Below are 26,599 nucleotides of genomic sequence, written 5' to 3'. Positions count from 1 at the left end.
ATTCACACATTTTACAGAAAAGAATCCTCATTTCTCCATCCACAATCCTACTATCATCAGGGCGCCTCTTCAGCTAAATGTCGTACGTTTCTTTTCAGCTAGAAGTGACAAATTCCCCGACAGTTGCGGCGGCGCCGTACGGGTTCAAACACGGACAAATACACTGGGCTGCTTCCCACTCGTGCTAACACCGTTACTCCCATCATCCAATAGATTATTGGTTTAGTGACAGTGTAGCGACCGCTCATCACTCAGTCGCCCAGCAGACCAGAGACTCTCTATTCCCTATGAATCGCTGCCCCTCTGCTGCCCCTCTGCTGCCCCTCTGCTGCACCTCACAGGGATGTCCTTCCTTTTCCCTCCCCTGTGGTCACTTCACTTGTTCTCAGAGAGAACTCCAGCCCCGTCCAGTCATTTTCCCCTGAAGTGCACCGTTTCTTTCTGGTGTCTTTGCAGGACGAACATTCTTGGGAGGAGCTGCAGCAGCTTCACCAGCGAACGTAAAGAACGTCAAGCACGGCAGCTCGGGGCTTAATGTCACTGCATCGCCGCTGAACGCTTGAAATGTTGACATCAATTTCCCACTAATCAACATCTTTTGTGCAGATCTGTGCTTTAGTAAACCTTCTGACTTGCACCCTGCCTCCCTCCCTTTGTCTCCTCTCTCCTTGCCTCCTATTTAGCCCTTGCATTTGATTAGTTAATCGCCCCCCCTCCCCCCCTCTAGTCCTCAGGTGGAGGCAGAGAGCTCGGGCTTCTCATCCAGCCAAGCTGTTCTTTTGGAAGGGAAAGGAGGCAGCTGTGTTTACAGCCTGGGTCCTGGCGTACATTTAGCAGAATCTATTATTCATATCGCTCAGTATCAGAGCGAGATCTCCAGCCACCTGTCTCGCTGACAAGCTCGCCCCCTTTTGTGGCGCTTTCCGTTCGGAGCAAATTACGCTCGTCTTGATGAATTGAGTTTTTATGAGCGTTGCTGTAGCGCCTGGGCATCCTCGTGCTGAGCCAGGGACCATCAGGGGCCCGCGGAGATTTTTCTAGTCAATGGGCAAACATTTGGAAGACGTCGAGGAGGAAAAATGGGAGGAATGAGGCTGGGTTTTACCTAGAGCTCATGTCCAGCATCAGCAGCTGGATCGGAGCCACGTTCTTCCACCTCCCTCTCTTCCTGTCTCAAGATTGTTTACCTCTCTCGCCCGGCCTGATGTGACGAGAACAAAGGCTCGCTCCAGAATCGCTTGGGCTACCTGACGTCTCTGCCTCCTTTGACTGCGTGTGAACATTTTTAATTAAGAGGGAGGTGCGCTAACTCCATGATAAGCACCCCTGATAAGTTATAACATGATTCATAATTTATAAAGATTTCTGCTTTCATCTTAACTAGTTTGCATAAAACTAATTACTCCGTAAATGGTATTCATTACAAAATATATTTTCTTCTCTTTCCTGGTAGAAGTGTAAATCACGGCGCCCGGCTACCAAGTGTTGCTCTGGGACTGGTTTGCATGCCGGGAAGAAAGGTAATGATGAGTTGTTGGAGGCGGTGTCGAGGGTAGACCTGCCTGCTTCTATCTGCATCTGATCAAGCTTCTCATTCATTATCCTCCACTGCAGCGCGCGCGCGCACACACACACACACACACACACACACACACACACACAGTCAAACCTCCTGACATGAATGCTGGCAAACAGGTTGCTAATCGCATTCATTAAAAAACAGAACCTTCGTTACTGTCATGAACAACATCTCTGATTAGCTACAAATTTATGAACAAATGCAGGTAACGCCTGCGTCTCAGTGTCTTTAGTGGAATAACATGATGTCACAGCGCCCGACCTCCAAGGAAGAGGGTTTACGTGACAACAGCAACGATGGCGGCTCTTCTCCTGCCGCGACATGAATCACCACGAGGTCAGGAGGTCAACTAGGTCGACTAGGTCGCGCTCGGTAGCTAGCCGGCTACGTACGCGACACACAAAACAGCTCAGAAAAGATTCACCGATCGCCCTTTTTTAGAATTTGTTGATTAAAACTGAAGGAGGGCGAAATACGAAGGACAGCATATTTCTGTGAGAAGTAGACGCCGACCTGCTCAGGTGGGTCGGTGCTGGAGAACCCTCAGAGGCACCTCGGACCTGGCGAGCAACAACAGAACAACTTTAGATGACTTGAGGGAGGGAAAGTGAGACGTATAAATAAACATGGCCAAACACTTTGCCCGCCTTGTGTTTCTGTTTTCAATTCCCATTCGATTAAAGCGTCCCTGCAGGAGCCGGCGAGGTTGGGTACGGGGTGAGGTGCAGGGACATAAATCAAAGCGGTCCAAGGAATAGTAATCCTCGCTGAACATTTTGGACTGATTGATATAAATAACATTGTCCTCGCCATCTGTCCAAAGAGGGACCTTTCCAGTTAGCGTTGAGCGGCAACGGCAGAATAATTAATGAATGGTGTCCTTTGTGCCGGTAATAAAGAGGAGACAAATTATGTTATAATCCAACTGCTGCTCGTTTGTCACAGCCAAATAAAATGTCAAATAAAAGTGAGGGGCCACAGTGTTTGTTTAATGGAGTGCACGCTACCTGCTCCAGTCTGACAGCAGGGTGGGACGGCTGTAAAACAGCAACGTCTGCAGGAATCCTCTCCGACTGAATGTGGTGCTGTGGGCCGCACATTTAACACATGTTCACAAACACAGATGAAGTCTGGATGTCCGTCCTGGAAGAAGATCAGGACCTTTTATCACTGCTAAAAGAGAGAATATCCAATCTGGGGGCCTGACTTCACGCTCACACGGCTGCCAGTTGCTGACATAAAAGATAAAGCAGGTAAATTAATGGTGGAGGAATCCTAGATGACAGCTGAATCTAATTATCTCACTCCTTTTTTAACAAATATGGGTTTTCTGAACTTGAAGAAATCATTAGCAGTTGCTTCTCTGACATGCGCGGCTTCGATCGAGCCAGTTTTGAGAACTTGAGGAGTAAACATCCAGCGCGGGATCATTAGGTATCGGTATTCCTGTCAGATCACACAGTTTAGATGTGTTAATGGGATATCTGACTCTTCTCGTGGCGGCGGCCCAGTCCGTCCATGTTTACATGTACCGGCGCGTCTGTCCAATAATCTGATGCTGCTCAGCCCAGAAAGCTGCTGCGAAACTTTGATCATTTCTGATCTGATCGAGGATTTTGCTTTTAGATGAGGCCACATTTGTTTTGACATAAACATCAGGAGGTGTTCTTCAAGCTCGGCGAGAGCGTATCCCTCCGCCAGGGCGACCTCAACTCAACCAGATGTGGGCCTCATCAAGCGTGAGCACGAGAACAAGAAGATAGCGGCCCGATGAAGATGAGACGAACCGTCATTCGTCCCTCAGTGGGGACACTGGCACTTTGACAGCAGCAGAGACAGAGAAGTAGCAGAAGTACAGAATAGCAGTAACAATCTGTAATACTACACCATCATACACTACCAAAGCAGCTAGCCGGCTACATTCGCCACACAAACGCCAACAGGTTTGTCGGCAATCTTTTCAAGAATTCGTCAACTAAAATCAAAAGTAACAGTCTGTTGCTCTGAGACGAACCAGCGGATAAAAACTAGCGAGACTCTGGACAGGTCCCAGCGGCCAAAGGTTCACTCACGTTTCTGTCTTCACTCCAACGCGCTACGGTCTGTACACCCTCATGTCCTTTGCTGTTTGGCAGTTTTAAGGGGTCAAAGGTCACGTGATCAAACCCAGGTAGCAGATTAAACCGAGACTGAAGTGACTGACTGGACGGCGTGATCGGTATGCGCTCCGTGAACCGTCTGCTCAGGTATTCATAACCTGAGATCAAGGTTGGATTGCCATCATTGATCGGCAGAATCGCCCAAATTGAATTTGTATCCCTCATCTCACCTCGCCTGTACCGCCATCGCCGAAGCCCAAACCTGAATCTTAAGCCCCTGAGCAAGAAAGACGCCGAACGCCCAGAACGAAAACGGCGAGCCTCCGCGTTCCGTCAATACATTCAGGAGTTTTAAGCCTTTAGCAGACCTGGCACCAACTCCACATCTGAATCAGACAAAACTTGATTCTACCCCACAATATGCATTCTTTAAGGCATCTTGCTGTTGCTGCGACCTCTGGTGACCTTTGACATTTATTGACAGGCAGGAGCTGAAACAAGATGATGCCAGCGGGTGAAATAGCCAAAAACTTCAGCCGAGTCGAAAAAGCAGAAAGTAGTTTCAAGTAAATGAGTCAGACTGACATCAGTCGTTGCTAAGGAGAGAGGAAACTTGGAGAAGTTGTCCAGGGGGGCGGCTCTGAACGTGGCCCCCCCTCCCCCGCATTACAGGAGAGGTCAGCCTCAGCGACGAGGGCGTCACCCAGACGCCGGGGGAGCTCCGCAGGTACGCTCATTCCAACCACGTCGGCGTCTCGGCGGGGATCCACGCCGACAAAAGGCGGAGCCGCTTTGTGCAATCAGCAGCGTTCTGTACCTATTAAACAGAGCAACATTCTCAACCCAGGTTCATTTTAATTAGAGGGGAATTTGATCACCGCCGTCTCCCACGGGCGCTTTTGATGTTAATAAAACAAGCTGTACCTTTGCAAAGCAAAGGAGGAGCGCCGCGAGGGGGGGCGGCGGTGGCGGAGGGGAGGCTGTGATCCTCTGCTGTGTTGAGAAATGGCGAGGGAGAGCGAGCAGAAGGATTATCAATGTCGACGAGCCGCATCACTACCTTATACGGCGTCTCATAATGAGAGGCGAAGGTATTATTGCTGCGAATCTTTGGTGGGTTCATTCATTCAACTTTAATAACAAAAGAATTAGAGGACGAGATGAAGCCCAGGACAAAAGACATTTGTCTGCATGAAGCGCTGCTTTCTTCTGTCGACCCACCAGGATTCCTTCTGCCGGCCTGGGGATCGAACCTCCGCCACCCAAACACGAGCCACAGATCACAACTGTTCCAATTCAAACCGCTGAATGCAGTTCACCCCCCAGTCCCAGACACCAAATATCCATCGCCCCCAGAGCCACACCAGCAGACTCCCAGGCTAGTTAGCTTAGCACAGTGAATGGTAGTGGGTGGGAAGTGTTAGCATCAGCTAGCTCAACTTCAGGATGACTGTCCAGCAGGAATCCTCCTCATCCTCTCTGACAAAGTCGGCCATGATCCGTAGCAGCAGCCGCTCCTCCGGCCCTCAACACAGGTTTGAAACACACTTTTAGATACTTGTATGTTACTTGTGTTGCTTAAGATTTTTAATGTCTCACATTTTGAAGCGTCTATACAACCTGACGGAGGGTTTAGGTGATTCAGAACCCGTTTGGGACCAAACCTCGTCTCGGTAGCGTCGACTCTGAAGGCCCGGGAGCTTTGTTCTCCCCACAGATGAAGGGAAGTCATCTGTCCCTGAAGTAAATGCCTTCAGGCGGGTCGTTAAACGGTCAAACAAGCAATGCAAGGAGTAAATAATTAAACAAATAGATGAATAAATAAAAGCGGTCAGCCTGTGCGGTGGTTAAGCACGGCGTTCTCTCTCTGAACATGTACCGTCTGTACAATCCTCAACCTTGGCAGGGGTACAGGCATCTGCTGCCCGCCGCCCTCTGCCAGGCCGCCGTATAAACATCTGCTTCCCCGCGCACACACACACACACACACACACAAAAAGGGACACACTTGACAGGTCTGCATTTCGCCATTCCGCCTGGCCCTGCTCGCCGCTTCTTTACACAAAAACCTTAATGCATCCTGTCAAGCCATTAGCCGGTGATACCATCAGCTCGCAGGCCCCCATTATACCATCAGTGTCCACCTGTGATAAAGACGACCATTTGTTTTCTTAAAGCCCTACTTAATGTCTGTTTAACTCAATTTGTCAGGAAATGTACAACAATTTCCTCCCCCCACGGTCCTGAAATCTGGTCGGGGTTCAAAAGCGCAGCGCGGGGTGGGGGGAGGGCGGGGGAGTGGAGGGAGGGAGGGGCTTTTTTTGAGGATGCATATTCAAATGAGGGGATTAAATTGCCCCTCGTACTGATGTATCGTGTCGCGCGAGCGCTGAGAGGTGGCCTGTGTTTTCCCTCTAAAAGCTGATTTCTGGACAGCAGGGGCAGGAGCTGGAGGTTGTTTTGCCTCCATTAGCCTCGGTCCACGGCCCCTGCTCCCTCCGCTCATGCGTCACTGACAGCACTCTCACGCTGGCCCGCCGTTATTACCCGTGCTGATGCGGCGGAAGCATAATAACACCTTTTAAAACAACATTGATGCCCCCTCCTCTCCTCATCCGACTGGAACAGCTGTTTATGTTTTGTCTACAAATACATCATTTGGATTTGGGTGGCGGCGGCAGCAACGGTGGCGTACGTGGGGCGGGGGGATTTGTGATCCCTCAAGCATAAATCAGCTGTTTACTCAAAAACAAAACCAAAGAAGCCATAAGTGCCTCACGTTGGCACCACACACCCTCTTCCCTCGCGGTGGGATGGCGGCTTGGCCAAGCAGGCAGGAAGTGCATGGGCCTCTGGTAGTGGCGGTGGCGGCGGCGGCGGCGGCAGCACTGTCGACATCTGTCGTGGTTGGAGAGCTCAGTGCACAGGAAATGGGGTGTCACAGCGCGTGCTTGTTGGCCATTATCCTGGCGTCCTAATGAAGTGTGGGCAGTTCACAAAAGGGGGTCTCTGGGTGGCATGTTGAATATACGGATGGGCAGTAGCACGCCATCCCCTCGCCCTCGCTCCCCCGTCCTTGTTCCAGGTGCCTGCATCCCATCTGCCGGTGCCTCCCAACTGCACCCAATGGGACGCAGGCTGAACGCATGCGCCGTGCAGGCGGAGGCCATTAGGCATCTCGGCACGGCCGGCGTGTGATTGGAAACACACAGTGAACAAGTGTCCTCCCGGCATGGATGCTGCCTCACCCTAGGAAAGCTGGGCTGCGGCGGCGCGGCGCCATCAATATACCTGCCGCTAATGGTCTCCGCACCACAGATCAAGTGGTGTTTGTCAGATTCCTGAAGGGCTTGTGTGGCGCTTTACTGACACGGCAGACTGAGACGACTCCCCTGGCAGGATGAGTTCGACAAGATGCAGCTTCTCTTTCAGCACGCCGCCCTCCACAGCCACGTTGCTGGGGGAGATTAGCCAGGGGTCGCGCGGGGCGACAATAATCTCACATTATGATTGCAGCTCATATTTGCATGTTGCACTCAAGATCAGGAGGCGATTGGCAATTTGTTTTATCTCAAGCGCAGCTTAGAACCAACCTGATGATTAAGGTTAAACATGTCAGAGTAAATGAGTCATTCGGGGGAAACGGAACTTTCCTCTGAGTTTATTACAGGTCGGAGTATTAACTGGATTTACTGGGCATCCAAGTAGAACTCGGAAGCTGGAATTTCAGGTGGAAATGTCAAGCTGAATCAAAATGGCCGCCCCCAAGCGTCACCAGTGCCGGCACATCCCATCACCGCTGCTCATCTCCCACCTGAGACGTGCTGCTACGACATTCGCCTGCAGAAAATACGGCACAAGCAGCTGAGACGTCAACATTGTGCGTTTCCTACATTAGGCTGTCCACTCTGATGTGATGTCACTTCCAGTTCCAGTGTCAATGTTTGGAGGTAAAAGTAACACGGTGTTACATTTAAAAATATATATATACATCCCTTGAAACCCAGAGGTTCCAGAATTGTCCTTCGGTTCGGCTCAAGAGGACAGAGGTTGGTTTTTTTTCCTCGACATGAAAATGGTCAGAGGTGTGAATGGAGACGTAAAACCTGCACATTCATTCGCAGAATTAAGCACTTGAACAAAAGAGAGAGAGAGTCGGCGTCGGTTCCAGTGGCCCGCCTCCACAGCCACCATCCCTCTTCAGGTGCGGCGCCTCTGCTTCCTCCTAACAGTAATGGGCTAATGTGGCGAGTAAATGTAGCACTACAGCCCTGAGTGCTTCATCAATACGTCCGACTGATGCAGGACAGAAGGGGGATTATCACCACCGCCAGATGCTAAGCCAGTGAAACTGCACACAATCAATTAAGTCCTGTGTGCATACAGTAGCAGCAGACTGATCCCTCGGCTCACTTCCTCTCCGAGCAGGAAGTTGGCTCGCTTATCGTCTCCATCGACTCATCTGTGGACTGTTTCTGCCTGCAGATTACAACCCAGATTGATGGATTAAGTAGCCAAGCAAGAAACCTGAGGCTGGAAACTAGTTTGTGACGTTTTTCACTCGTCACATCGACTGAAGCGGCTGTTACCTGACAGGAAGCATCAAGTCGTTAAATCGTTCCACAAACCGGCCTTGAATGGTCTTCACTTTCTGGGGTTTGAAGGATTTTTGATGGTTCAGCCGATCGGAGCGAAGGTTTTTGGGGAAGGAAGCGAGGACATTTCCTTGTGGTGGGCCCCCCTCCACCGATTAATCTCTTTATCACTACAAACATGAGCGACGACACGTCTATGACGCCATCACACATCGAGTCCTGAGAGATTCTCCGTCCTCTACGCTTTTCCTCTCACGCGCACCTGTGTTTACCACCTCGGCTGCACGGCGGCGGCCTGACACGGGGACGAGAAAACATCTCCAACGCCAAAGCGCCTCATGATGGACTGTGCTCGTTTTTCACCTGCGACGGCTGCCGACCGCTTTATAACCGGCCAATCTCTTTGTCAGGGGCGGCAGGAAGAGGGATGGTCCCCTCCGGCTCGTCCACCTGCAGACAAATCGCCTGGCGGTCCCCCGCAGCGCTGCTGATTCTGACGCAGGAAATAGGTAGTTAACCACATTACCTAACATGATGTGATGGATGCTGCGCCTCTCCGCAGGGGTCAAGGGTCAGGCGGCCCCCCCTGCCAGGAAGAAGACAGATGAGGTCCGGTGCGGCGGCCAGACACCTCGCTCACTCAGACTTGTTTTCTTTGCTCCCACGAGCAATCTGATACCTGATTGGCTGTCGGAGGAGCTCAGGTTTGATGGCACATGATGAACGGCGGCGGCGGTGTAATTACAGGTCCCGTGGAGGAGGCGGAGTCAAGCTGCTTCTGCTCAGAAATGGATATGAAGCTCATCATCTGGGATTTCCTCCACATTAATAAAACGCTTTAAAAAAAAACAACAACCCTATTTTGCAGCAGCTTCCTGTCACACAGGAAGTCGTTACCATAAATGATCATAATTGAAGAGCTAAATGATGATTTGGACTGCTCCTCCATCAGCTCAGCTTCCTCGTTTTTCTACTGAGGTCCACAACAACACGTGGGTGGGGGTATGGGAGGGGGGGGCGTGTATGTGGGGGGGGTCCGTCTGAGCCAGAGCAACGCTGAGTCAGCTATAACAGGTTACAAATGACTCCGATGGCGGCGGATGGACGCAGCCCCCCCACTCGCCCTCACCCAGCCTGGATACAGTTTTACCTTTCATCCTGGCTGCCTCATCCATCACCGAGGTGATACCGGCGCGTGTTCACCATGAAGCTCTGACGCTCTGCGGCCTGGACACGACCGGCAGCCATGATGGCGTGCTGATGATGGGCAGCAGAAATGTGTCGACTCACCAGGAATCCCTGGAGTGTGGACTTGCTGTGCCCCTCCGCCGAGTCGCTGTCGACGCATTTCTACATTACAAAGCTAACCCTTGATGCAGCAGTGCATTTGTCAACTAAGTGACATCACCGATTAATGAAATACAAAGACTGTCAAGATGGCGGCGCCCGCTCGAGGGAGCTAAAGCTCCGACTCCGACGACTGAAAGTGTGGAATGTTTTGCGCAGCCAGCCAGGATCCCGTCTGATCTAAAATGTCTCAAGAAAGCTTGATCTGTAATCAAGTTGATCATGTGGTCGATCCAAACTTCAGGCCCTAAACAGCTGCCAGACCACGCCCCCATTGGTGATGTCATGAGGCTGGTTCAAAGTTTGTAGCGGTGCTGACTCTGAGAGCTGCAGAACCTCGTCTCCCCTCGTCACCGCCGACCTGACAGCTGATAACGGCGCGGCGCTTCGGCAGCTTATCTGTTGAACGGCAGCAGCAGCAGGAAAAAGAGCCCTTAATCTGCCAATAATCAAAGCTGACAGTCACCTACAGCAAGGTGTGGCGCCACGCTGGGAACCAGTCAGCCGAGAACTCTGATCAGCAGAGACGAGCTGCCAGATCATTAATATTCATCGTCCTAATCGGGCTGTAGAGCGGCGGGCGCAGTGATCAGAATGCACTAGAAGCTAAAGCTCAGCACTGCAGGCGAGCACGCAGCGCTACATCAAGGTAGCACTTGGCTGTAACCTGCGGCGGCGTGTTTGAAGTAGGTGAGAGGAAGCCAGGTTTTTGTTATTGGTAATTACTCCGCTTGTAGTGAGTGGAGACAAAGATGCCTCCCCTCCTGACTCCTTTACTTCCCCTGCCTGGCGCTTCTGCTCTCATCCTTCCCTTCATCTTCCCTTTAGCTTCTTCACCTTCTCTCTCTTATTTCCTGATCGTTTTCCCCATGTTTCCTCTTCCTCCTCCTTCACAGTTCAGTTCCTCCAAAGGTGAACAGGCTGTAAGCAGGCCATGCAGCGGTGTTGGGGGTCACGCCGGCTCCTCCCCCTCCCACCTGGACCTGCTGTCATCACACCGTGCATCATCAATCTCACCCTGTCGAGCGCGTGATTTTGACGTGGACATAATTACAGTGACCGCTAGATGTCGTCTGGCACCCTGCGCCCGCCTCCCCCTCCTCACCTCAGCGTCCTCAATCACCTCCTCCTTATCTGGGTTTGTCCCTTCCCTCTCAACCATTTTCCTTTGCTTTCTTTTCTTCTTCCTAATTTCCTCTTCTTCCCTCCTCCTCATCCTCTCTTCCCTCTTAGGCCCGTATCGGACCCTCGCTCTGACAGAAGATCCGTGTACTGCGTCGAGGCTCCTCTCGGTGAGCGATGATCACCTCCCGAGCCACCGCGGTGATGGCCAACTTCTGCTGGCTCTGCTCGGCGGAGGCCGTGAGCGAGTGTGCGGGCCTTATCTCGCTGCCGCCACACAGAGGATTACTTTACCAGAGGAGATGTAGTCGGGGATAAAGTTGCGCCGCTTCACCTCTCATTCTCCCAAAGCTAACAGACAGTCCAGGAACCATGTTAACCACAATCAGATAGCAGCTGACAAATACAGCCTCTCTTTGTCTCGTTACTTCCTTGTCACTTGTTTTCTCCTTCCCAGGAAGCAGAAATGTGCCGTTAGGATAAACATTTGAAAAGTCGAGGCTCAGCCCAGCTCTAATAATCAGGACCGAGCAAAGATCTGCGGCTGAGAAATGGAAGAAAGTGGCTGTTGCAGCAAACAACCTGCAGGAAGCTTTTTCACCGTGGCAGAAGGAAATGGTGTGGCGGGGCGAGGGGGGGTGGGCCAAAAGTCCTACGCTCAGCAGCTTTGAGAGTCCGAGATGTGAAAAGTGACTGGTTGATTTATCACAGGGGAAACGGAGCCACAAAGTACAATTTTCTACCTCAGCCGCAAACAATAATTCATAATGATGTCGCCTCCTGATAGCTGCAGACCTTTGCGCCGTGTCAGTCCTCGAAAATGATCCCAATAAATGCCGCGACTTCGCAGGTAACGACTTCTAAAGCTATTAGAAACGCTGGTGATGGAGGATAGCAGCTTTATACGTAGTGATAACAAGTTGCAGATAGAAGAAGAGAAAAATGAGCCGGTTGTTATTGCAGATAAGCAGGTTGTGTCAATTAAAACGGCGGCGCTGGCCCTGGCGAGATCATCTCAAGCCCAAATCTCAACACCTTGTCTGTATTGACAGATGTGAGGCGGATGAGAAAACGTCCAGCGCACCATTTCGTAGCGCTGTCATGTCTCCCTGTTGACCTTTTAACTGCAAATACTTGGACGGACTCCTCGCAGCCATGCATCACCGTTTAATGGCGTGTCAGGAAAAGGCTCGCTCCTTTCTTGTTGGTGCACATTTTTTATCGCCACATCGGCAGATTATGAGAGAGCTAATGAACTCAGAGTCGAGGGGGAAACAACTTTTCTTGTTCTTCTAAAACACTTATAGAGCCCAGAATCTAATAGAGGACCTTGTAGCAGCAAATAAGCGCGCTGAGAATATCGGATCAGTCAGCGCCGTCCGCTGGCTCATAAAAGCAGCTGTTGATGAGACTTTTAAAGTTCCCAGAGGAGCCGAGCGCCGTTACAGCCGCTGTCAGGAATACTTCATAACAACGAGGCTACCTACACTTTTATCTGCGTCATGTGCAGGGAGTCCAGAGATTCAGATGCGGTGGATGTGCGTGCGTCACCCAGTAGGAAGGAGGACACTGGTACTGAGGAGAGCTGACCATTTTGACGAGGTTTCGATCGGCTTGAACAGAAATGGAGACTTGGACTGGAGCCGTGACTCTGATCCGGCTCGGAGCCCTCGGAGCAGTTTTATCTTTAGCGCACTGACACTCATTTGCTCCCCGCGTGATCCCTGAAACATCCGACCTGCACCCAACACTGGAACCGTCTCTCTCGTGCACGATAAGCAGATATTCATGTGTGCGGTGGACGTGCTCCATTTTTCCTCTCCACAGCTGACAGACCTGTGTTTATACGTAATTCTTAATCAAATCCTGTGACGCCTTCATGAGAGCAGCAGCTCATGTGGTTGATGGGAGGATTTTAGGAAAACAAAGGGAAAGCGCTGATTTCCACTGTGTTACTCCACCTCCATCCCTTCCTGTAGCCTGCGAGTGTCACGTTGGTGTCCCAGTTTTGATGCCACATCAGCGAGCATGGCTGTGAGCGACGCACACAAGGACACTGAGGTGTATGGCTAATGCAGCATGAGACTGTCTGTTGTATCACATGTGCAGGACGTCGCCCGCAGCCCAGAGGAGAGCAAGGAGAGGTGGAGAGTCGCTCTGAGGAATCACAGTCCCCGTCGTCTCACGTTTCCCGGGGGGCCGAGTGTGTGCTTTCCCCCCTCCGCCCCAGGAGGAGTGTGTTGAAGGAGGGGTGTGTGTGATTGGGGGGGCCTTGTAGGAGCTGAAGGGCCCTGCAGGGACCTCAACTTCTGTTGTGCCCAGATCCAGAGCCATGTGCTGTGCTTGGCAGCCCCGGCCCTTCTGTGCCCGGCCTGGGGTCACTCTGGGAGTGAGGATGGGTGAGGTGAGGCCGGGGACACGGGGGAGGGGGGGTTTGGCTAGCGAAGGTTTACAGGGTGACTTTTGTTTGTACATGGGTGCACTTTGGGATATTATTGCATGTTAGGGGCGTAGCCTCCCCCTGCCAGAGAATCAGAGCATCTCTGCTGAGGCAGGAGAACACAAGGACACTCATGTCTTCACCTTTTACCAGATTAAAGGAACACACACAGTTTGGGAAATCCTCACCTGCCGCCAGCCCCTCCGGCTGACCGCTAGTTAGCTTAGCTTAATGAATGGCAGTGGGTGGGAAGTGTTAGCGCGTGGTTGTCGAAACAAATTGCACGGGAGCAAAGGAAGGGAGGAATTATTTTGGGGCTGTTGAGTTCCACATTCACAAAACTTTTCTACGCTCATGATGCATCGCTTTTTTTTTTCTTCTAAATTTTGTTTCCCTGAATTTTGTTTGCAAAAGTGTTTTCAAGTCTATAAAAATGTTTTCAGCTTCTTTACGGCAGTTGCAGATAGCCTTCTTACAGTAACCCGGCTTTAATTTACAGTGTGATGAAACAGTGCAGAGACGTCCGATTTAATTAGCAAGCATGGGAGAAGTTCGCTCTCCGAGATGACGCGGGAGCAGAAGTGGCTTCATTTAGATCTAATTTGTTTGAATGACAGGTCATTTTCAGGATCTAACTTGAAAGGTTTCATTACATGCATCCATTCTGGGTGAAGGAGGAGAGCTTAACTCCTCAAACACGTCCTCAGAAACTCAGCTAATTTAATAGCAAAGATCTGGAGTCACCCAATAATGTCGTCCATAATCGCCAGCGAGTTTAACGAGAGAAGGTGTCACATTTACCTGCTTCTGAAACGGTGGATTAGATGAATCATCTTGACAATCACGTAAAATAGCATTTGTAGGAAGGAGTAATTTTTAATTAGATATCAAAAGACTACCTGATTCACACAGAGACGCGCGCTTGTGTGTGTGTGTGTGTGTGTGTGTGTGTGTCCGACACCACAGTGGAGACACATCATTATACAGCACAGGGGAGATCCTTCATCCTGTCTCATTATCATCAACAGGAAATCTGCTCTCAGAGTGACTCGATGTTTGACATGACGATGGAAACTTTTGCTAATTAAGCGAGGGAGAAGAAAGGTGTGAGGTGGACAACAGAAAATTTGGCTCATCATTGAAGTACGCACATTGTCTTTATGCGTGACGTGTCTTTTTAACGTGTGAAGTAAACAGGACGCCGTCATTGCAAAAATGAGCCGTGAGAGTATTTTCAGGGCCGGTCTACCTGGAGGACACTGAGTCAGTTCTCAACCCTTGAACAGCGACGTTAGCGCGCTGTTGACTCACCTCCGCATGCCAGAGGAAACGGCCACGGCTGCTACTTTGACAAAAATGTATATATATTTTGAGCCGAAACGTCACCAGTCCGTAACCACAGCAGCTGTTCCACAGTTGGGTCGAATACATGGACCAGGAGCAGCTAATTCTGCCACCTCAACGTGAGGACGATCCACATGGGGTGACTGCAGAGCTAGCAGTAGCTCAGTTAGCTCACTCATAGCTTGTTAGCTTGCTCTGCTAGCACACTGTCAAAATCTGTCACTAAAGTTCACCTTTTAATACTCAGTGTTTGCAAATACTGTCTGAAAATAGACATCGGGAGGAGCATTACAAGCACATTACCATACAGAGTGGAGTGGCTGTTCTCAGCATTTGTTTTATGTGCTTAAATCCATGACAACCAATCACCTGAGGGGGTGGGACAACTTCTCCATAGCTATTTCCAGACCTGAGGTAGCGATTGGATGTGAAGTAGTGCAGGCAGGATCGTCTCAATCACCTCATCAGCGAGGATTTTAATGGACTGACTGTCCTTTCAAATGCAATATAATCTGCTTTAAACGCGACGCATCAATCATGAGGTAAAAGGAGGCGTCACCTCACTGGGGGAGCTCTTCAGATGGAGCGCTGAGGTGACGTCCTCCCCAATCCAAGACGAAGTGAGCTCGAGCCAGCGAGACATTTCACGAGCAGCATGGAAGCATGTATGTGCTCGCCGCTGATGCCAGAAACAAAGAGGAGGAGATGGAGCGGCGAGGGAAGACAATCCCATTGGCTCGGGTTGCATCTGATAGGTGGCACCGTGAGTTAATCCCTGGGTTTAGCTGCGTGTTGCCCAGCACGGCACCCAGCCGGGTGTCGCCGGGGCCACCCTGGCAGATCTGGCGGGCCATGTGGCTATCACAGAATCCCCAGGGAGGTTCACAATCCCGCCATGTTGCAGTTACCTTCTGTGCAGGTGGCCCTACTGGCCCCTCGCTGGCTCTCAGCGCAGTCAAAGCACAAACTTTTGCTCACTCTGGCAGCGAGACTTTAAAAAGTGTTTGCTCTTGAGAAGCCGCAGACAAAGCAGCTCGATGTTAGTAAACTGCACATCCCAGACAGTTTCCAACATACTTTTAGGCTTCTGGCAGAGAAGCCTCAGCGTGATTGTTATCTTCCAGCACAGACAGACAGGCGGCGAAACGCTCCAGATTTTGGAGCTCCGCTCATCAGGCTTTTCTGGGGTTACAACCCAAGCGAGAGCTGCACTTTCTGCACGCTGGCAGATCCAAATACCAATCCATCAAGCGTTGCTCACGTCTGCCGGTTCGTCAGCTCCAACACACCTCCCATCAGATCCCTGTGGTTTTACGTGTTTAGTCAGACTGCACTGTAACAGTTTATAACCTGAATCCTTGACTAGCCTTGCAGACTGTGCTCTGGATGGACTACACTTCCCAGAATTCCTTACGTTCATGCTTGTTTTTCTTGTGGAGGAGAATTTATTTCCTTCACATGAGATTGTCAGGTGTAAGGGGCATTTCACTCGATTTCCTTCATTTTCCAGCAAGGTTTCCCTTAAAAACGGCATTATTGTTGAGTTGTTTTTTTCATGTTGACTTGAACTGCGGCGCTGACACCAGTGATTCGTCTGTGTTTATTCATCTGCAGCTCCACACTCCCCCTTCTTCTTCCCATGTGACTGCTGATCTCAGCTGAGTCTTCACAGTTGCATCGGCACTATTTGGGTTTTTTTGGGTGAAGAAAACTTTATTTGTCATGAAATTTTAGACCAGACGTGCGGAATAAAGGCTTTTAGATTTAATCCCATTCACAACTGAAACTCGGCTTCTTCGTTCTTCCTGATGTTTCACGTCAGTTGTTAGCGTGAGGTTTTGTGTTTTTGCAGCTTGGCGCTAACGCTTCATTTGATCATTCCTTTTCTACCTTTAGAGGACAAGCAAGACTTTATTCCATTCCTTATTCAATAATGTTTATTTCTGCATTTATTTAGATATTTTCCATGATCCTTTTGGATTTTTGTTTTATTTTAAATCAGTATTTCTAAGTTTATTCCTTTCTTGTGTCGCTGTGCAGAGGCTCGCCTCTCGCTGTCAAGTCTCACTCGACTCTTTCACCCAAAATGTAAATGTAAACATTTCACCTCCACAACGCTCGTGATATTTCAGCGTGGTTCTTCTCAATCAACAGGCCCCACACGGGGAAACGGCCCTGTGTGTGTGTGTGTGTGTGTGTGTGTGTGTGTGTGTGTGTGTGTTGGCAGCAGGCCAGCTCCCTCTTCTCTACCAAACGTTGAGCAGAGTTGGTTGCTTAGTGGAAACAGACAAGCCAAATCGGTGCAGAGTGACCTATTTTGTTGCCGTGTGCCGCTGGGAGTGTGTTTCTCCCTAAACTCACCCCTGCCTGCTTGCTCGCTCGACCAGCAGGGGAGAGGGGGGTGAGAGAGAGAGGGAGAGAGAGAGAGAGAGAGAGAGAGAGCAGAGGATGAGACGAGCGGCCTCAGCGCCACACCTACTGATGTGGTCCGAGCTCTTCCCCTCTCGCTCTCCACCCCTCTTCAGAGGCACCTAATTATGAAAACCCTGACTCATTTACATGGCCATGTTTGATCTAAATTACACTCCAAACCACACCAAATTAGGATCATCTGTGAATGTAAAACACTTTTTTTCCCCCTCCTGTGTTCTTCCAGCGAGCTCTGCAGGGCACATGTTCAAATGATGAAGGGGGGATTTACAGTTTTTTAACGCTCTCTGGAGACCTGAGCTCGGTCTCACGCCGCCGACTGAGAGGGACTGGAGTCACCCACAATTATCCCAGGATCTGATCTGCACCCCCACCCGTCCCAAATTAGACCGAGCCCCTCTGTCTGATTCCACGTACAGGCGGCATGTTAATTACAATATGCCAATGGCTGGCCGGGGCTAATTGCAGGCGCTTATTATGCATTCATGTTCTCTTAATGTACATCATCTTTCAGTCTCGCCGCTGCTATTTGTTTTATTCTATTATCAACTCCTATCCTCAAATATCTTCAAGCTGCAGCCGTCATCCGTCACTCGGCTTCAGCTCCAGCTATTTACAGGCTTGTGCCATGAACAAATAAACGGGCTGGGAGAGTCTTCACGCCTCAGCGCTGCTGCTGCGTTCACGTTTCTGCCATTAACTAAAATGATTCGTGCCTTCGCCGGAGCAGAAGTTGCTGCTCGAGTTTCTAATTACTGAGCAAAACAGGTAACAACCTCTTCATGATTCAGCTTCATCACTCCTTCTTCATGGCGCACTGACATTCTTTCACAGTCACGATCAACTCTTGCCACTAAATCAGAATCACGCCACGACTGGAGTCACTCTCCAAGGGAATATCCACCTTTTGTACCTTCCTATTCGTTTCTAAACAAGTTGGTTTTCCCAGATGACTTCAAACGGTTCGCTAATCTGGCTAACAGATGAGGTCGCGCCACCTCAGATGTTGTTGTTTTAATACTTCTGATGTATTTTGCCGGTTTTATGCAGCAGCAGAGTGACGAGGAGAAGTGAAGCTGTGAGAGTTTGGAGGTTGTGTTTTCTGTTTCTGTGTCTGTCAGCAGGATTCTCATGAAACGTGGAGGAGGGGCGGAGCAGGGAGAACCCATTCCATTCTGGGGGACATCCAGAATTTTTTCCCTTTTACTCTTTTGAAACCCATCCAGACGTATATGATGGTCGCAGATTTGCATATAATAGAAGAGTGGAGCTGGAGCTGCTGCATGCAGCCGTGGTTACGGTGGGTTGAGGTATTCTGAGCCGTTTACTGAGAGGAAAGGTTTGCACGAACGTTGGAGAACACCATGAGTCACTGCTGGAACACAGATTCTTCCAATTATGGATTCTGAACAAATGGGTGGAGCCTAATCAGCATGATCGATCATCTAGTTCAGAGAATCGTCCCACCCAAGCAGCAATAGTCTCAGTATTTAGAGTATTTCTTGAAAAAAAGTCACTTACAAGTTCAACCAAAAAGGAAAAGGAGGAAATTCCTTATCTTGTCTGTATCTACAGAGTTGGTTGCTAGGTAACAAGGTTGATGATGGGTTTCCTAGTCTGAGATAATCTGTCGTTCCACGTTTTGACTTTTACACAACTGCTTTGTTAACTTCAGGGAGTTTCGGCTGCTGATCTTAGAGGGATGCTCCCTTTGTGTTATTGTGCTGTTATTGTGCGTTGCCGCGGTGACGAGCTTTGTCTTGCACCACAGAAATCCTGATAACTAGAACTTGTTCAGGAGTGTAACTGCCGATAGCCTTCACCTCAAATCTGAAGCTAATGGGACGCGGGCCTGTCGGCTCCACCTCCGGACGGCCCGTCGAGGTGATTGGCGGGTGTTAGGGATGGAGCTCAACCACAGGAGGACAAGAGGTCGTGGCTAAAAATACCGCCGCCTCCAGCCTGGAGGGGAAAGGTTGCACCTCTCCTAGTTCAGGCAGTTGCCTCGCGCCGCCATTTGGAGCCACCAGAGCGCCGAGTCCAAAACCGTCTGATTATTGAACCAAGATCAAACATCTCCCCACAAATCTTTGAACAGGCAGCCAAACTACGGAGAGCACTGCTATTCTGAGAAGTTTGTTTTCATGCCTTCTGTTGTGGTTTGACTGGGCGGGCGAGCCGTGCCTCTTTCCCCCAAATCCACAGAGCCTGGATCCAATAAGCCGGAGTATCTGAGCGCGGCGGTGTGGTTGGCAGAGGCAGGATGCTTCAATCTACCTACTGTACCCCATCACTCCTTTAGGTGCTCCCTCTGGAAGACTTAATTCACAACAAATGTTTGGGGCCTTTGTTCCTTTTCTCCTGATCCCACAAAGCAAGAACATTCCTTCAACAGGTAAACAGCAGCGCGGCCTGTTTGTTGACACAAGTCGTCTTGATTTCAGCCGTCATATCGATTTCTAGAAGCAGAATCATGGCTGATAAAGTTCGAAGTGCTTCTGACAGGGTTGTTGAGGTTAGAGATGAATCTAATACCGCGGGATTCTGGCGGCTGCTCGCTCCAAACCAGAGTCATGATTTGATCAAACACATCAGTTCTGCTCCTCTGTCTTTTGTCATCTCGGCTTCTCCACCTCCAACTTTTCTCCGTTTATTTGCACACACACCGCTGAAAGAAAAGAGTAAAAGGGTGGATACAAACAGAGTGCGGTTGAGGAAACAAAACCCCCGAGGGGTTTATGAAAACATCTTACCCCAAAAGAAGAGAAAAATGGAGGATTGGATTGCTGCTGTCATGGAAAATGCCTGTAAGCGTAGTTTGGGTGTACCTGAACTTTCCGTGGTCATGAGAACTCTGTGACCCCGAGCTTGTGTGAGGAACATAAAAGAGGTGCCATCATGGCAGAGAGACACCCTGCAACACCACTGGACTGCTTCGGATCCCGAGGACCCATGGCTGGAATGTTTCAATAGCTCCACTGCCAAGAATGGCCGCCACTAATTCCTACGTTAGCAGCCGTAGCTAACAAGCTCTCAGGACAAGGAGGTGGCCTGAATGAGCGTGGATGTGCGAGTCCTTGAAGTTCAGAGGGGCGTGTCTGACTATTCCAAAGCCAAAAATGCCAAGAACATATTTTCAGTGGCAGTGCCAAGTAGTAGCTGAACCAAGTAACTGTCCAATCACAGTTGAGAGGGGGGGGGGGGGGGGGGCGGGACAAATACCACCGTAACAAACCGGCGTCGGGTCTTTATTTCCTCCAGCGCGAGGACGGGAGGGAGGAGCTCGTGCTGCCATTTTTACTTCCGCAGACCTTCTGTATCATAGCAACCAGCTGGACTGATTCAGCTGTTGGTAGACACGAGCGCCGAAACAGTCCAGACAGACAAAACAAGGTCGTGACCTTGTCCCGTTAATGAAGCGCCTGAGGGACGGTTGGGGACACGCCTGGAACGTCCACGAGCAACAAAGTGACGGCTGAGCCGCGCGGCTGTACTTGCATCATTTCCACCTGAACCCAAAAGAAAGTCACGACATCCCCCTGCGTTTGTAATCTATGTAATTATTGAAGTGTTTTCTCTTGATTCTGTCAGCGACGACCTTTGACCCCTGGTGTATTCTTGTACAAGCGCACAAAAACAAAAGTAAGCTGCACCCGAGGTAGCCTGCCAAGCTGCTGTTCCTGCTGTCTCAATCTGACTGGGAGGCCAAATATCAGCGTGCCAGAGAAAAGATTTTCTGCTAATAACTCCAACCAGACGCATTTTAACTTCCCCTTTGTCGCCTTTTGATGTCCCGCGCTGCATTCGACGCTGGTGAAGCTGGGACCGTTTGTCATAGCCAGGGGCGCTGGGAAGCGGCGAGACAGGGACACGCCATGAAAATCTGACTGTCAACGTGCCCTCCTCAATTTATTAAGCGGCCCCTCAGAGTGCAGAGCCGGGATTCTGACCCTGATAATTCAAAGCCTGGGGGGAAATGGCATCGAGAAGCAGGCTCTGCATCCTGTTGTGGCGCGGTCAAAATGAGATGCTAATTAATTACCATTGGCATCTTTAGCAATGTGTGTCATCTCCTATTTGCCGTATCAATCTGTTATGGGATCAAACCGAGGCATGCGAGGCCGCCACTGGTTCCTGCAGCCGCTGCAGCCTCAGGTTAGAGCAAACGCTGACTGTAACCCCGTGTTTAATAGGAGCCAGTTTAACTGCCCCACAGCGCTAAATAACCATCATGGATTTAATCATTATGGATCAATAACAGTGAATCAGCCAGCTGCTCAGACGGGTCACACTAACTTTTCTCTCTGAGCGTCAAATTAATTCACAAAAAGATGCGAGTGAAGTGTTGAGGAAGGAAGGCCTTCCTGCTGCTGGTGACAGCCAGGGTCCATGCAGGTGAGGCCCCTGCTGTCGCACACATTCACCCAGACATCAGCTCCGCTCCTCAGGATGACGTCTTCGGAGGTATTCATGTCCAGTGCATGACTGGTTTCTCTTTTGCCTGAGTGCCACAACTGAGCTGTGATGTAGAGACATGCAGGTTTGGTGGAGAATTCAAGAATTTTCAAGGTACAACGGCCGAAGATGTCCAGAAAACAGAACAAGTAAGACATTTCCGCCAAACGTTTCGAAGAATCAGGACTCGGCGCCTCCCCTGATGTTCCTCGTTCTTTTGCTCTAGCACGCTCACATCTAGAGAAGCAGCCAACCAGCTGGTTCCTTTGGGAGATGGAACCGTTCCTGCCTGATTCGGCGTTCCTTCCTTCCTCTTTGGACATTTCCACATAGGACAATCTGAATGTGTGCGATGAGTCCGTCTTCTGAGAGAGACAAAGAAATGTCATCTTATCAGAGGGAAACTGGGACTGAGCATCATCTAAACAAATGAGGTTAATCCCCCCGAGGACGTGACTTCCATCATGGCTGCTCCTGTACACCCCAGCAACACAACACAGAATTAATCAAACAGGTTGACCAGGTTCCAGCTCCGGCGGCTTCATCAGGAGCAGCTCCAGTCATTAGCCTGAGATAATAAGCCCAAGGTCAGGAGATTTCTGAATTATCTCCCCTTCTCCCCACTGTTCTGTCAGACTCCTATGAAGTTGTGTTCAAGAGCGGCCTCGCGTTAATCAGCGCTTTAATTGCCACTTGCCTCGGAGTGCGTGGGGAATAAGGCCAATTTCCCCGAGTCGCTCCTTCAGGAGGATGCAGACAGGTTCTTGGAAATAGAGAGGTCTGTCAGGGCGGATCACTATCACACGCTGCATTTCAGGAATACTGCAGTATTACTGTGGTAGCGGCAGAGTCGAAGAATCCTTGCATCCCGTTAATAACCCCACGTCAACGTGATTAATGGACATTGCTTAATAAATTTCCTGTAATTAAGTGTCCACCTGCAGCTTGTCTGGAATCAATTACCTTTTTGTTTATGCAATTTCCTCGAGGTATTTAGTTATGTGCCTCCATTATGGAGTTGTAAGACAATATCTGCTTGCGCTGCTAATTCACGTGTTACCTTGTGTGACACAGCGGGCTAAAGGCCTGCAGCAAAGAGGAGGCAGGAACAGATGGACGCCCGTGAACGCCGCTCACACGCTCCCAGTCAGCCACGGCTGCTGTTGCCGAGGACGATGACGCAGGTTTCTACCTCTCTCAATAAAGATTGAGCGGTGAAATGCGATAATGTCGGCAAAATAAAGAGAACCATCGTGGTCCAGCGCTGACATGCAGCTGAACTGGCACTTTCTTTATCTCATCACTGAAGCAGTGAACGCCGCTAACGCTAGAACCTGCTAGCTCCGTGCTAACTGTGCTGCTTCGGAACCATGACAACGACAACTTCCAGCAAAACCTTCGCACCGCATCTTTGTGTCAGATTCGAAGGAATGCCCTCGAGTCGCTCCTGAGGTGGCGCCACAGTCTCTTGAGCAGGCGATAGCTTCAGAAAGCGAGACTCGTCACGTGACCTTTTGTCTGAACCGAGCCAGTCATGGCTTCACAGTTGTGCTGCAGAGTGCAGAATTTTATACTTTTTTTTTTTCAGAATCTGGTGCTTTCTTTGTGGTGAAATTTGAAGCGAGACATAAAGAACAGAGGGGTTTTGATGGTATATCGCGTTCTGGAGGTTGGATTCAATTGGGTGAAAGTGAACCAGAGTGATTACGCAACCATCTGTGGTGGAGCCAGAAATACACCACACAAAAACATGATGAAGTTTTGTGTTATTACAGCTTCTGCTTGTGAGAACAGAAAGCGTTCCGTGCGCCTCATCGAGGGGAAGCGACAGGAAGCAAAGGGCCTGATGGGAAATGTGGTTTTAATCCATGAAAGAGCAGCTCATCTCCTACAGGAACCCCACCGACCTCCATGAGAAAAAAACCGCAGCTTTTTAAAAAGTGGAGTGACAAACCAACATGAACTCTGCTCGTTCCTGCGCCCCACAAATGTTTGGCTGCATCACACAGTGATGAAATCAGATGACTCATTAGTAAAACAAGGGTGACCTTTTCATAAGGCCAGTGACATGTGAGGAAGGTCACCGTGGTTAAATGGCACACCCCTGAGTGATTGTCAATCAAGCGCCTGCCACCGTGTCGCCTCCCTGTCATCCTGCAGTAAATATTATGCGCTCGGGTAAATTAACCTTGTGTGCGGCGGATTTGTCACATTTTTCTTACAAATGCATGAATTTTAATGTCTAGTCCAACAAAGCTAGGGGAGGATTTGTCTTCCAAACCACCTGTAAAGACCGCCGTTAAGGACAAGATGATTCCCACAGCCAACAGTTCAATTTTCTGCCACTCTTGAGGTATCCAGGTCGGGCATTAATGCAGCGTCTCGCCGCCTCAGGACTCATCAAAACTAAATGAAGGTGTGAGATGAGAAATGGTGTTGTGTGCTCTTAGTTTACCAGCCCTGACGACGAGTGACTGCAGCCACTCGAGGTGAGTCTGTGCAGGAAATCAGTTTAGAAATTACTGTTGGCGGGAATAAGTGTGGCGGTGCACATGAATGAGAAGTAGATGTCAGTGTGCATTTCAGCAGCCAATCACTTGAGTGGAGCTCTCCAGCAGCACGAGTGACAAGTGGCCCAATAATTGGACTCCCCGTGTCCTGTTAAAATATGTGTATTGGTGGAAGGAGCCGGCGAAGGTGTACTTCAGCCTGCAGAACACCAAAGATTTGATAAATATGAGCAGGGAGGCACTTCAGGCTTCCACTGCAGCAGCTGGAGGAAAAACACAAGGTGCGACAATAAAGACGGCCAGCAGCGGTCCTGGATTGGTTCAGCCAGAGACGATCTTCTACTTCTACACGGAAGCAAGGAAGAGTCTTAAATAATGCGGTGCAAGATGCAGATGTCTCAGGTTTTTGAGAGTTATTTAAAGTTGATTTTTTGGAGCTGAATCACTGAGCTCTGCGCCCCTAAAAACAGGAAATGCGATAATGACAGGTTCTATAAGGCTGATTTGACTGAATCCAGGCCGGTCAAAAACTGGCTGTTAGATTTGTGCTGCTGCCCGTTTGTTTCCACAAAAACAGGTCGGTCTGACCTGAGAGGATCGAGTCACAGACCTAGGTAGCACATGCAGCGCAGCCCAAGCAGCTGACGCCAGGAATTCCTGGAGGTTCTGTCGCCGCTAAATCATCTCGACCCAACAGGCGCGTCTCAACCTCTGATACGACACAGACGAAGGTTTCCTGCGCAAACATGTCGCACACCAATCAAACTGCAGCGATGCCTGCCGGCTGCTTCGATTTAGGCACAGAAAGATCAAAATCAGCACTTTTACAGGCCCAAACCAGGTGAATCTGTCGCTGGACGACAGTTGAACTGACAGAACAGCGCCGACTACTTGACAAAGACAGGTAAAGTTTCACTAGAAATATGGTGAAGAGGTGCCGTGGTCTTTCTCTGCTCAGGACTTTGTTTCTGGATCCATTTTCCTGCAGTGCCGAGTCGATGGCGGGTAAAAACACTGGAGGCGTATAATTAGTCCAACCGCTGCCAAACATCACGTTAAGTAGGAAGATGTATGAAAAAAGCGCCGTCCACGGCAGCCTGGCAGAGAAGCACCAGGAACCTGCGGCTGGACCCGGACAGCTGATCTGCATCCTCACACTGTGTTTAACAAGAATTGTCACATTTTTTAACCATCGGAGAGCCGGGACCCGCTGACCCAGAACAAACTAAATTACAGTTATGTAACGCTCGCCACCGCCGCTGACGGACTGACTCTATTTCTGGCACTGATATTTGAACCAATTAAACACTGCCTATCAGACTTGAAGGGTGTCTGCTTTCCTTCACTGGGATACGGTTAAATACATAATTACTACACATGCCGGCGAGAGGAAGTGACATATGTTTTATCCTTCAAAAAGACGACTTAGGGGGAATTCTGGGGAATTAGAAGCCACATCTAGTACACCAAAATTAGAAATATGAAATTTGGTTTGGGCTATTTATGAAACTTTTGAAGACACACACACACACACACACACACACACACACACACAGTGCAGCCATGATGAAGCTATCAGCACAAACCAGTTCTATCTTAAAATCTGATCCTGCTTGTCCTCCACACACAACTTGAGCTGAACTCACTTCATCTGCCGTGGTTTCATCAACGTCTGCTGGTCAGTTCAGCCGCTGACGACACGTCAAGCTCACAAAGTACAAACGCACAAACCCTGTGTTAAATACATCTCAGGTCATTTTCTGAACTGCCAATCAGCTCCACGGTCTCCTTCAGTCACTGTCTAACACTGTCTACTTGGCTAACAGAAATGAAAACACCTCCAGACAGGAAACACAGGCTGTGGAAGTCACTTTTATGTGATATCTCATCACAAACAGGAACGATTTTCATGTGTAACTGCACCTGCATAAACCCCACAAGCTAAATGAGCAAAGTTCCTTTTGTGGTGGGAAAAAGCAATGCCTGGGGAGGGCTGTTCAGGTCCAGCTGGGTTCAGGGGACCCAGTGTGGACCATCGTGACTGCACGGCTCTAAAAATGAAGGCAGGAAAGAGGCTCAGTGGAGTCACAAGGAGAACGAGGGAATGAGAGCAGCCTGGTCAGGAGGTTGGCTGTTAGCTTGTAACATCAAAAATGTCAGATTAGATTTCGCTGGGCAGTTGAAAGCGTGTTATCTCTGGTCAATAGAAATGATATTTAGGAGCGAAGAACAAACGCCGCGTGGTGGGTGAATGCTCCAGAAGCAGCTAGCAGCCTGCAGCACCAGCAGTCCCACATCCAGCAGTCCCACGTCCAGCAGTCCCACGCCGGTGTCAGGTTTCCACCAACTCCAGTCCAGCGTGTCTCTCTACAGGAGCTTACTTCACCTCTAATTAGCCGACCTTACGCAGCCTCTCGTTAGGCCAGAGAGCCACACTGCGGCGATGATGTCATGGACAGACATCCGACAGCTCCTCAGACAGTGAATAATGGAACAACTGCTAAATGTGGGGGGACGTTTTCTGATTCACAGCTGGACGCCTGACGTCCAGGAGCATTTCTGATGCAGCAACTCGTCAATCCTCCAGGTCTGAAGACAGTTTTCTCTGTCTTACTGACAACATTACTGTCAAAATGATAGAAACTCAGGATAGCATGCTAATGTGTTAGCATTCTCAA

The 26,599-nt window shown here is 49.8% G+C and overlaps 1 long non-coding RNA gene across 2 annotated transcripts in view; it reads right to left on the bottom strand.

Annotated features, from left to right (window-relative positions):
* LOC147272833 (uncharacterized) overlaps nt 1–26,599 on the bottom strand; it is a 168,323-nt gene that overhangs the window by 50,908 nt on the left and 90,816 nt on the right. The window contains exon 6 of one of the 2 annotated variants that reach the window (XR_015112635.1): nt 20,178–21,776. The exons of the other annotated variant lie outside the window; for it this stretch is intronic. This is a non-coding gene — a long non-coding RNA (uncharacterized LOC147272833). Of the gene's footprint in view, nt 1–20,177; nt 21,777–26,599 lie in introns of those variants that run through there. 2 annotated transcript variants of the gene reach the window in all.

Source organism: Aulostomus chinensis, chromosome 1, assembly GCF_037954235.1.
Source record: "Aulostomus chinensis isolate RoL2024-O1b breed Wild chromosome 1, RoL_Achi_v1.0, whole genome shotgun sequence".
NCBI lineage: Eukaryota > Metazoa > Chordata > Actinopteri > Syngnathiformes > Aulostomidae > Aulostomus > Aulostomus chinensis.
The sequence above is the reverse complement of the archived record's forward strand: the minus strand, read 5'-3'. Positions and strand labels throughout refer to the sequence as shown.